We start from the raw sequence: 13,035 nt of genomic DNA, 5'->3' as shown, positions 1-13,035 counted from the left end.
TTATTTGCGAGGAGCGGAGCCACACTTGGAATGATTGTCCTAAGCTTAAGAACCAGATACAAGCGCCAAGACCAAAGCTCCATGCAGGCCAAGGAAACAAAGTTAAGGGAGCATCGATGACAGGTATTTCTGTAAATGTCATTACGTGCCCACTTTCTTGCAATTGCACTTTTAATAATTCGTTATTTGGCCCCCATGATGAGGAATCCGAGCAGGCTACTCACCACCCAACCATGACACCTACAGGATACGATCCCAAATCAGGAGGTGTCCCCTCCAAGCCACGAGTTGAGCTACTGGCATGAACTCCAAAAATGCTTTGCACTGTTATAAGGAAGTTTGATCATAAGGAGATAATCTTCCCATGAAGGCTGTCTCTTAGAAACATATGCTCGAAGCATATGTTCAACCAATTGGTTAACCTTCTCTGTATTGCCATCGGATTGTGCATGATCTGAGGAACTCATACTTAGAGTAGTTTCCAACTTCTCAAAAACAAGTGTCCAAAAGTTTCTTGTAAACTTAGAGTCCCTGTCACTGACTATGTTAGAAGGCAAACCATATAGCTTAAACAATTGACAAGTCCACAAACTTGTGAGCTATGGATGTCCAGCACTAGGAGCATCGTGACCTGTGAAGCTAACTCATCCTCCTCGAGTTGGATCATCCTATAAGGTGGAATACTAATACATTGAGCCTCGGGTACTAAATCTATGTGATGATCTACTGCCCGTTCTAGAGGTAAACCTTCTAGCAGCTGTGTATGGCATCCATGAAATCATCTAACAACGTTCTCAATTCATGGCGTTTAAACATGCTTAAATCATTTTTGTTATTAACAAAGACAACAAATGAAGAAAGTGGAATCAAAACACACTGATACACATCATAATGAGAAGTGTTTATTATATTCCGAAGCTACATCGTAGATACAATACGTCCCTGAGAAGAGGGAATATTATCACATTGTATACAAAATTGGGTGTCCTTGTCCAAAAAAGAGAGTGTATGATCTTTTCCATCCAATGAATATCGTGGGTTTTAAAGCACTCTATTTTGATTGACAAGTCCACATGTTCCAAGTGCATGACATAGCACGTAAGGGCATCTTTGTAGTCTTGAATCCAGATAGAAAGTTCGTTGACTTTACGATCCCAAAACTGCTTTCCAGCTGGAAGCTGCACCTCGTAGGTGCGATCACTAGGTGTCGTGGACAACCCCATCCTTTGCACAAGCTTGTAGTTCACAAAATTGTGAGAGCTGCCCGAGTCAAAGAGAACATGAAATCTTTGGTCCCTTACTTCTCCATAAGATCGGAAAAGGTCATGGGGGCCAAATAAAAGTGCAATTGCAAGAAAGTGGGCAGGTACTGACATTTACAGAAATACTTGTCATCGATGCTTGGTTAGCTCCCTTAGCTTTGGTTCCTTGTCCCGCATGACCTGGCACTTGCATCTGGTTCTTGCGTTTAGGGCAATCATTCCGAGTGTGGCCCCGCTCCTCGCAAATAAAACTGTTGGAGATATCATAGCCAAAGAGTGTGGTGATGTGATGTGTTGGTGTGAAGTACTAGGTGATCTAGTACTAGTCTATGTGAGTGAGTCTTGTGTGAGTGCCACATGTCATCATGGGACTTATCCCATATGCACTAGGTGCTAGTGTGTGTGTGAGTAGCCTATATACAAACTAGATAGAAGTCTCTACTATTTTTGGTGCATTGGGACCGAGTGTCTAAAAGGGGCCCAGAGGTTCAGTTCTTAGAGAGCCGATGGGAGCCAGTCTAGTTCCCTAGTGCTAGGTCTGATTTTTTGGATTGAGCCGCGGATGCGCGTCTACATCTTAGCGTAGCCTAAGGCGGCCCAGCAACAGATTCAAGGCCTCTAGGCACCACTTGGTGGTATGGGACACTAGGCTGGTCAGGATCTGGTTGGGAGTTCATGCCAGTAGCTCAACTTGTGGCTCGGAGGGGACATCTCCTGATTTGGGATCGTATCCCATAGGTGTCATCGTTGGGTGGTGATGAGCAGCTTGCTTAGATTCCTCACGTTGGGTGTGTTCTTGTGTTTGCTTGTAGGTCAGAGCTTTCAGGAGTGATGGGGTCATGTCAGTGGTTAGTGGCTGAGAGCTGTATTTAGAGTGACCCCTCGTCTTGGGGGGTCCCCTATGAGGAAAGCTGTGCTAGGGCGAACCTCAATTGAGTGTGCTCTGGTTGCTCTATATCCTGTGGTGTGATCGCATCCTATTACTCTTTGATTTATCATAGTAGGGTTGCTCTGTATCCTGTGGTGTGATCGCATCCTACTGCTCTTTGATTTGTCGTAGTAGGGTCTCCCTATGTTGGCGCATCTCAAGAAGATATAGCCCAATGCAGACCTGATGATGGAGTGGGTCGAGGCCACTCCCATCTTGGTAGAGACAGTGGTATCGTCCCCGAATCTTGAAGTAGGCTAGACAGGCACAATGTCTCCCTCCCCCCACACTCGGAATGCATGATCAACCCTTTGGGAATAGGCTTTTAGATTATCCATTGCATGGAGGAGACATTAGTGATATGATCAGCCTCCATTTCTTAGAAATGACGAATTATTTGAGGCTTCCTTTGGCACCTTTCTCTTGGGAGCAAGAGTTGAGGGACCTAGCTCTTTGATACTTCTCTGAAAAGATTGGATGCCCCATTTGAGTCATCACCCATGGGTCACCCATCCCTCTGCCCTAAACACTAGAGTATGTTTTTGGCTTCTCAATCAAACTTCTCTTCTCAAACATGCAACTTTCATAGTCAACATCCCTACTTTGAGCGAGTTCACCTTACTATCAATTAGTCAAGCTTCTTGCACCAAAGCATGAATTTCACCAACTAGAATGAAGGATGAAAATTGTAAGCCATCCATGGGAACCTAATCCAGAGAGGAGATGTATCGTTTACCATATAGATATGCCCTTCGATATTCCTTTTTCTTTATCAGAAATTGATCTAAAATATCAAGTCATTCATTTCTTGGTACAAAATTCCAAGCCTTCTCCTTGTTAATATCTCCTAAAATCATGAGCCTCTTTTAAGGGGTAAACCTCAGTCCATGGAGTATAAGATTGTTTCACAAGATTCATCATCTCTACCAACTTGAATACGTCACCTCTTTGAATAACCTTGGAGAATGTACTAAATATTTGATCTATTTGATCATGAGTATGACCAATGAAGAGGAATCCAAATTTGATCATATCAACAACTCCCTTCTCTGCAAGCATGCCCATCTACGTGAAAAATGTCTAGTTTTTATTTTCTCTTGTTGTAGTATCGAGTTGGATATAAAATCTTCTTGGAAGAGGGCCTTCCCTTGATGTGATAATGTGATAAGTTATTGTGGCTTATATGTTTGGATCATGTTGCACATTTGGAAAATAAAAAATCAAGATGCATTTTACACAAATGTCTTTTCCTTCACATCTTTTGAAACTCTCATGAATTGTGGCAAATAGGTCTTCTTTTGAACCCATCCCATCCATAAGGGTTCCAAGATATTCATCAAGATTAGTCAAGCACTTCCTTCTATGCTTTTTTAGCTCTGAGTTTATTGAGCTTGTTGCTCTATGTGGTGCTTAACAATACTATTGATGTGAGTTGTGCATGTAAAAAACACATGGAAATTAGTAGACATACTCAAAATCCTTTAGAGAATCAACTTGTACGTGTCAAAAGATTGGTACCTTTTTTCCTTGAGGTTAGTTCCCTTCATGTTTGTCTCTTTGCACATATACGACATACCCCCATTCTTACTTTTCCGAGGTGCCTTCACATCATTAAACTTGAAGTTCTTTCATAATCTACTAAAATGACTATATCTAGCAATGTTTTCATCGCCTTCTAACATCTCCTCCTTTTAGACTGTGTAAACCTCAAATCTTGAGTAATTATCCATCAACATCATTTTTTTGTTTGTGGGCATCACTTCTACATTCATAACAAAGTAGCCTTCCACCCATAATACAACCATATGTCGAATAGGCCCTATAAGATGCGGATTCCTAAAACACCTTGTCCTCTTTTACACATGTGTCAATCTTGAGTTCCCCAAGATATATATGTTTCTAAAGGTCGATCTACACTTCCCAAATGATACCCTGCCTGGTCGTGATTGCTACATTCAAACCAAAAATCTTGTACCTCATGATTCAATCTAAAATATAGTGTCCTCATAGCTCTCATATTTCATCCCTACTCTCCCTGAACAAATCTTGACCACAACACATGGTATTTCATGTTTCCCTTAGTTGAGCCTTGAATCTCAAGAATTGCCTCCTCCTCCTCCTATACTTGTGAATCTTTTATCAATGTGCACCTTTTCTTTCCTGGGCTCTTTAACGAGGTAGATGCACTATGTGCATCTCTAAGAGGTGGAAGCATGTGTGATTGAAGTGATCATAGGTGATAGTGGTCCATTCGTAGCCTGAGTGGAAGTAGAATGTACCTTAGACCTGCCTTGGACCTACCCCAACAGCTTGGAACTTATGCACTACCTCTTCTAGCTCAAGCCTTGTGAAAGGCTCAAGTTTATATGAGACCAATGAAAGATCCCCTGGCATGCTAATAGGTTCATATGAAGAGATAGACGCATCCCCAAATTATTTTATGGCTTGTAAGATGAGACTGAAGGCTCTTGGGGCCTGATGAAGCTTACATTATGAAATGACATGGAGGAAGATGCACTTGCAAGATCATAAGTTGAGGCTAAGACCGAGATCCTATATATTAGACCAAACACAGAGAGAAACTAGCTACACCTACAATCATGAAATGCCCATAAAGAAGTACTGGGATATATAAAGTCAAGGCATTCTAAGGATTACAAATGCACATCTTAACCCAACCTAACCCAAAAAGCATTAAACTAGGAAAAAAAAGGGATTTTTAGTTACAATTTTGATTATCTTAGTCTATAAAATGCCAATTCATCGCCTTAATCCCTCATTATTTACTATTCCTATATCAAACATCTCCTGGTCTCACCGTTACCAACTTTCCAAAACCTTGCCTATAAAAAAAATAGCCTCCAATCTAAAGAAGTTAATAAAATAAGAAGCCTCCATTTGAATGCTTTTAAGAATTCGTGCAAATTCTTTTTTAAGTTCTTGATTTATTAGTTTAAAACTTTTTAACAAAAATGAACATTTTTCTTATTTGTTTTATTAGATTTGGTCAATTTTCATGCCAATCTTAGTAGGCTATATTGACATCTAATCCCTAGGATCAGATTAGCCATGTAACTTTATCAAGAGGATTTAATTGGTATGAAACCTATAAGGAGGATTCATGCTAATCAAATCCTTGAGATCAAATTTTGCATGTGTCTACACACTAATTTGATGTCAAGGATTAGATTATCATCAATTTTGCATGTGCCTACACACTAGTTTGATGTCAAGGATTAGATTATCATGTAGGCTCATGCAAATTTGATCCAAAGGATGGGATTTATTGAGTCTGCAGGATCATCCAAACTCAAGAAACAAGTTTGCAAGTCAATTTGAGCCCAGGTATTGGATTAGTGTGAAGTTGCATCAAAGGCTTTATGCTAAACCAATCCTTGAGATCATATTAGCATTGAGGATTAGCATATCCAATCCTCAACATCAACTTAAGATGTAAGATTAACAAATATGATCGAAGCAATTAGATAATCCACACTTCATGAAAAATTGTGTGAATAGGAATAGATTAGATTGCATCCTAATGAGTTGTCTAAAGCTCCACCTAGACCCAATCTTGAGGATCAAAATGGCATGCAAATATGGTGCTCAATGTGGAGTTCTAATTCACATGCTCACCTTGCCGTTCCTAGGGATCAAACTATTGTCCATCTTGTGCTAAGCCCATCTTCTGCTAAGTTGATCCCAAGGATTATTAAAATAAAAACTTTCTATCAACTTGATTCTTGCGATTGTTTTAATCTATGTTTTAGGGTATTTTTCAATTCCATTTTCTCATTGTTATATCTTTAGATTTATTTTCCATATTCACAAAGTTTTGAATCAAAAATAAATTTAATTTCCTTTAGAAACCATATTTTCTATTAATCAAGAAGAGAAGTGCTTCAAAGAGTGGCACCCTAGTGTCTTCCCCTATCATGATTGTGAAGAAAAGAATGATTAAGTAGATCTTCCCAGTTGTGTATTCCAAGCTTCTTGTGCAAAGAGAGTTTACTAACCCTAAATCATCTTCATAGAGGAACTTGGTAGTAGTAGAGCGATTCCCAGAAGAAGACCCCAAACCACAAACAACAAGCTACTATACTCATCACAAATGGCTCCTTGAATTTTCAAACAAGATCTTGCTCTTTATTTTATCTAGGGGCCCCACTCTATAGATAACCTACTAATATCCTCATCACAAATGGTTCCTTGAATCTTTAGACAAGATCTTGCTCTTCTTTTAACTAGGGGATCCATTCTATAGGTAAAACGAGAAGAACTACAAGCGTTGTGGCATATTGAGGTTGATCAACCATAATGAAGATGAAAGTTTTTCCATAATTTTCAAAGTGTCCACCAGAATTGATCAGATATAAGAACGTTTTTGTTATTGAGATGAGTTGTGACTTGGAGAGAATCAATCCCTTGCTCTAAAGGAGTCTATCAAAACAAATGCCGATCTCTTGCCCAAGCTAATTCCTTACATATTCCCATGGCATCTACTTTCTATTTGTGGTTGATTTGCATATACTTTTGTGAAAGAGTGGTACGGATGTCGATAGGAAAGTATAATCCTAGTGCAACAATGATGAATGTACTAGCTATGGTGGATGCAACTGCACAAGATACTACATGAGGGAATCAGAGAGAAAAAAGCTAGCCAAAGGGGGAGAAAAAGAAGCCACAACCAGGAAGCAATGAAGGCTCAAACAAGGGAACAATTGAGGCAAGCACTAAGGCCTCAAAGAAGAGACAAAAGCTAATGCCCCAGGAATTGGAGGTTGCCTATTCACGGTCTTCGTATAACCATGAAGAACAAGATGTAGAGGCTCCTAGAATTTTATTGACTTCTAGGATTGTGAGTACACAAGATAATACTGCAAGAGAGTATAATAAATAGGAAAAGATTGTGGACATGAGAACTTTGGAGTTGTAAGTGAAGAAGCTTTGGCAGACCCCTTGTCAACCCTGATATTGGAAGGATACTCTTGGAGGTTAGAGATCCACACCCATTACATGTGGCAAATTTTATGGCCAAAAACAATATCATTCCTTTTGACAATGTGGTCCCCTTTCTTGTAATGGTTGATCCAGATCAATGCTCTAAGAAGGTCAACTTTGATATTTCAAAGGTCAACTCCTATGAATCTTTTGTGGTACTAGTCAAATCTCAATAGGTTTCAACCTAGCCTCATTTTCCTATTCGGTTCGAGGATTCTCTAAGGGATGGTTAGAGCATAGAAAGAGGTATGCAGTATCTTGATGTGGAATAGAAGTGCTAGGATTAGAGGGGATGCCATCCTCCGTAGGGACATTTGGTGGAGAAGAGCAACAATAAAAGACTGGAGGACCTTGGCGAAGGTTGACATGTCTAGCACTATAGATCTCTAGAGGAAGGGGATCAACTCTTGGGGGAAGATCTAGAATGGTAGTGCAACAAATTGGAAGTTAGTTGACTCACTATGCGTGTAACTTTGCCTCTTTGCGAGGGAGTTTGATTTACTAGAGGAAGTTCTAATGTGTAGCATTCTAGGTTGGTTGCTGAAAAATTAGGTCATCTTTGAAAATTGGAAGGAAACTCAGTGGTTGGTTGGAGAAAGGGTGGGATCGATAAAGGCCATGACTAGATTTTTCCTTAACAATAAATGGAATTTGGGAAGGGGTCCCACTTAATGGAATAATAGGATCTTGTGGATCTAGAAGTATTGCCAAGTGGGGAAGGCGAGGTACAGGCTTTGGAAGGCACTTTAGAGGGCACCTTGTCAAGTGGTTTGAGGTTAATCGCTCGTGTCTTATGTGTGGTTTTGTGGGCTAAAAGCTTGAGACACCTTCTCTTGGGTTGCCCAATGCTGTGAAGGGTGCCTAGAGCATGTTGTGACAAAGTTACATTTAATGTCCACATTTCCTATAGCTCCAATGGTGTGTGGGATCTCAAGATTCCTAGAGTGTGCTGTGACAAAATTGGGTCTAATGGCGACCCTTTCCTATAGCTTCAAATGGAGATCTATCTTATTGAAGAATCATCATGTCTTCCCTTTTACATGTGCCCCTATATAGGGCCCCACTTTCCTTGGCCATCTAGCGGACTAGAAATAAACTAATTTTTTAAAATGGAGTTAATGTGAGTAGTAGGGTTCAATTAATGGAGTTAATGTGACTAGTAGGGAAACATATGTGGTGGTTGGGCTGAAAGCTTTGTTAATTGATATGAGTGTTGCCTTAAATACTAATAAACCTATGAGTAGCTCTTCACTACAAGATGTAAGTCATGCTCTAGTAGTGTAAGCATCATCCAAATCTACACCTTGCTGGTTCCAACATAGGCCACGGGTTGTTTTCCAATTGAACTTGGCCCAATTTCATAATCTAGTCATTTTGGAGGTTGAGCGACCTACGAGTATAAGCCAACCATTTATACCCATGACAAAAGATTCATGACCGTCATTTGAATACATTTGTATCTATGAATTTTTATGACTCCTAAGCCTCCGTATCTTGTTATTCTACCTCAACTGTGATAAGTAAAGACTCTAAAGTCTCACATATCAATAGTAAAAAGATTTTCCCCTTAAGAAGCCATTGTTTGATTGAGAATAAATCCTAAACCAGAAACCCTAAACCCTAAACCATAAAAACAACCAAAATTTAATGAATTTTTTTGATTTGTGCAACAGATTGGAAGCAACAGGTTGGGGGATATATCCAACCTATTTGGGGGAATATATCCAACCTGTTCTACAAGTCAAGAAATTGGGATATATCCAGCCTGTTGCACAAATCAAGAAATCAAGCAACAGGTTGGGGGATATATCCAACCTGTTCCACAAATCAAGAAATTTCCCCCAACCTATTGCTAAAGCAATAGGTTGGGGGATATATCCAACCTGTTGCACAAATCAAGAACATTCCTTGATTTTTGCAACAGGTTGGGTGCACCATTAACCTGTTTCACTTGCAACAGGTTGGGGGATATATCAAACCTATTGCACAAATTAAAATAAATCATTAAATTTTGGTTGTCTTTTAGGGTTAGGGTTTAGTATCTAGGGTTAAGGATTTAGGGCTTAGGATTTAAGATTTAGTGTAGGGTTTTGGGTTTATGATTACGGTTTTAGGGCTAAGGGTTTAGGATTTAAGATCTAAGGTTTAGGGTTAAGGATTTAGGATTTCGCATTTAGGGTTTAGGGTTTATGATTATTGTTTTAAGGTTTAGGATTTAGAGTTTAGTATATAAGGTCATAAGCTTAGAGTCTCAAATCTAGGGTTTAGGATCTGGAAATTAGGTTTAAGAATTTAAGCTATAGGGGTTAGGGTCTAAGGTTTAGGGTTTAGGGATTAGAATTGTTATATAAGTTTAAGAGCTTAGATTGTATAACCTAAGATTTAGGAAACTTTAGGATTTAAGATTTAGGGTGTAAGATTTAAGGTATATACTATATAAAATATGCATTCCAAAGTGTTTAGTTTAGATATATATAGACTATATATTATATGCTTTCCAAAGTGTTTTGTTTATATTTAATACTAGGTATGATCCTTTGTAAAGGCTTTACTTTAAGTAATTATAAGTCTACCTAGTCAAAGTATCCTACTGATTAGGGACAAGCACATAGGCTAAAAGCACACCGATTCATATTTTCTTACATTCATGCTACATGGTGTATCAGAAGAAATGAAGAAGTATGTGATAAGAAATATTCAGAAGAAATATGTATTCCATATCATGGATTCATACCATGGATATCTGGTGGTTGCTAAAGTAGAAAAATGATATGGATTCAATGATATTGTAGTTTTGTGCAAAGCCTTAAACAAAGTTTAAGGCTTTTGCAAAGTATTACTTACTATAACAAAGATAAGCAAGTATGCTAAACCTCTTTCAAATTCTATGGTTCTAAATACCTACCTTACAAATGCATTATCTAATTCTTCATTCTTTGACTAACAAGTATTATACACATGGAAGAAAAGCATACATGCTAAAAGCACGTGTGTAAAATTTAATATTTCCTTATTTTTTAAATTAATTCAATTCTTTGATTGACTACTTTTTAAAATTTAAAGGTTATTACTATATAATATACATAATTTTAAATGTTATTAATGTATAATAATAATAATAATATATATATATTTAAATTTATACAATAATTACATCATAGTTATATTAGTTTTTAAGTTAATAATGTATATTTTTATTAAAAATAAAATTCAATATCTAGTTAATAGCAGGAAAAATTTAATATCTAGTTAATAGCAGGAAGAATAGCTGACTTTGGTAGACAAAAAATCCCCATATGCAATAATTCAAGGAATAAGTAAAAATACCATAAACAAATACATAGATGTGCTCAATGTTACCAATTTAAATAAAACTATAAGCAATTTCAATAAGGCACTTTTTTCATGCGTTCAATGTTAATAATCTACCATTTTCGGATTGCATGCTTACTGAAAAATTCTTGCACTCATGAATGTGCAGATAGTAAATAGGTGGTGCCCATTGAGCCACCATTGATGACCTCTGACCCTTCTCACGGTTTTGCATCCCAAAAGACCCCAGGCCACAATCTTGATGTTTATAAACATCCTCATTCAGCCCAAGATCTGAAGGTGTGATGACATCTGCATTCAGATAATTAATGCCATCAAACAGGCAAAACATCACAAAAAATGTGGACATTTAAAATATTGCAGGAAAATAAAGTAAGCCTCAAGCAGGCCTATGAGAAGTCTACAAGAGTGATGGCCTATCAAGTAGAAAAGAAGGGAACGTTTTTAGAAACAAAACAAAACCATAAACATCATGGTGCTTTGAGGTATGCGGACAATTAGGTGTGAATTGTATGCATGCTTAGGTGGTTGATTAAGACCCACCTACATTTCATGAAGAGGATTTATACCAAAGCCGATATGGGGCTGACATCGAGAAGAGATACATGCTGGCAAATAATAGATTCTTGGAAAGATGCAGGTTTGAGCCCATTGATGGGCAACACTTTTGTGAAGCTTACAGGATTGTCCTTGATGAGGGAAGAAAAGGAAACTTGCCACAGATTGCGTGGATGGAAAAGTTTCAACAGGTCAATTGTCTTGTATGCATATTTAACGATGACTCGAAGTACATTCGAATTCTACTCCATTTAGGTTGAAAAAAAGCTCTTCTCTTTCTGAGATCCTGATAAAGGCAAGGCAATTATGGGTGAGCTGTGGAAAGCCACAAATAGTGAAGGGCAGGAGACCCACATCTGAGTACATGGCAAAGAGGACTCAGTTCTATAGATGCTTGAAAGGTGTTGTAAGCAATACACAAGGCATACCAAGTAATAAGGTTGAGGCAAAGGATCTGAACACTGCCGTTGCAAGATACATGGATGTTACTTGCATTGTCTTCCGCGAGGACTCAGTGTTTCAGAGCATCGTGGATGTTTGCCAAGCATATGAAATAGGAAAGATATCCTTTGAGGCACCAGAGCACACTGCAACTCAAAGGAAAGAAATAATGAAACCGATGTCTATTGTTTGGTGGAGAGCATTAAGGTTTGTTCTAGATGCAATAACAGAAGAAGTATGCAAGAAGATCCTAAGCGGTGACTGCTTCTTTGGAAAGAAGAGCAAGCATAGCAACTTCGATGAAGTGGTCACTCGAATGATTCAAAGTGAGGTTGCTCTCTCGGCACTATTGCTTTTATTGAAATCTGATGATGAGTTAGCTTTCAATTGATGTGGATAAGAAGAAAGCACTTAGCCTAGGTGAACTCCTTGATAAGACATGGGCTAGAAAGTGGTTGGCTTCAATGGATGCAGAAGCCACACCAACAAAGGATCTAAGAGCTAAAATGCCAAAGGTTGTTGAGACAGAATATATGGACATCAAGAAAAAGGCCTTGCAGTCCACTGCCCTCAAACTCACCTAGTTTGAGGCTTGTGCAAAGGCTCATTATGCAAATTGGGCTTGATTCCATGAGCCTTTGCACGGGCCTTGCTTAGGACCTCGAGTCATGTTCCGATGAGAGACGTAGGCTTAAGTATGGTAAGCAAACAAAGTGCATGCATGTGTAAAAGGAACGTGTATCATCATGATTGAGGTAATGAAGGCTTTCACCTTCATTGGGGGTTGTAGGGTTTAGGAGGAGTTTAAGGGTTAGAAGGAGGTTCCAAGGCTAGAAGGAGGTTCCAGAGTTCAGAAGGAGGTTCCAGGGTTAGAAGGAGTTCCAGGGTTCAGAAGGAGGTTTCAGGGTTTAGAAGGAGTCCAGGGTTAGATGGTGGCAATCTAATCAAAATTCCTTTGACTCTCGAGCTTCATTACTTTCACAAGTTTTGAACTTCTATGTAAAACGAATATTTAATAAAAAGTTAACTACTTTTTTGATTTCTTTACTCTCATTATTGTGTATAAAGATTATTTATGAGGTCCATTTTATACTTAATGGTGCATTTTAAACTTTATGTCAAAAGGGTGTTTTTTAATACCAAGTGAGGTGTATATGTACACCACTTACACATAAAAGGATTTATGTACACTACCTTTCTAAGGGATTTATGTACACCACCTTTCTAAAAGAAATGGTCATAAAGGTGTGTGCACACCACTTATACATAAGGGTGTTTATTTACACCACCTTTTTAAGAGAATTGGTCATCTATTGATGTTCTTAGGTGATAGTAGCTCAATTCATAAGAAGTTATGAAGATTTTTATGTAGACCACCTTTGTAAGAGATTCGGTCATGCATTGATGTTCTTAGCACTTAATCACCAAATCTTTTGTTTTGAGTTGTCAAATCTAGTTCAAAAAACAACATTACTAGTATATTCAAAAATTTTGGACTGTTTTTTAGTCCAT

This window comes from Dipteris shenzhenensis, chromosome 31, assembly GCF_047967505.1.
Source record: "Dipteris shenzhenensis isolate YYH24624 ecotype China chromosome 31, Dip_SZ_1.0, whole genome shotgun sequence".
NCBI lineage: Eukaryota > Viridiplantae > Streptophyta > Polypodiopsida > Gleicheniales > Dipteridaceae > Dipteris > Dipteris shenzhenensis.
The sequence above is the reverse complement of the archived record's forward strand: the minus strand, read 5'-3'. Positions refer to the sequence as shown.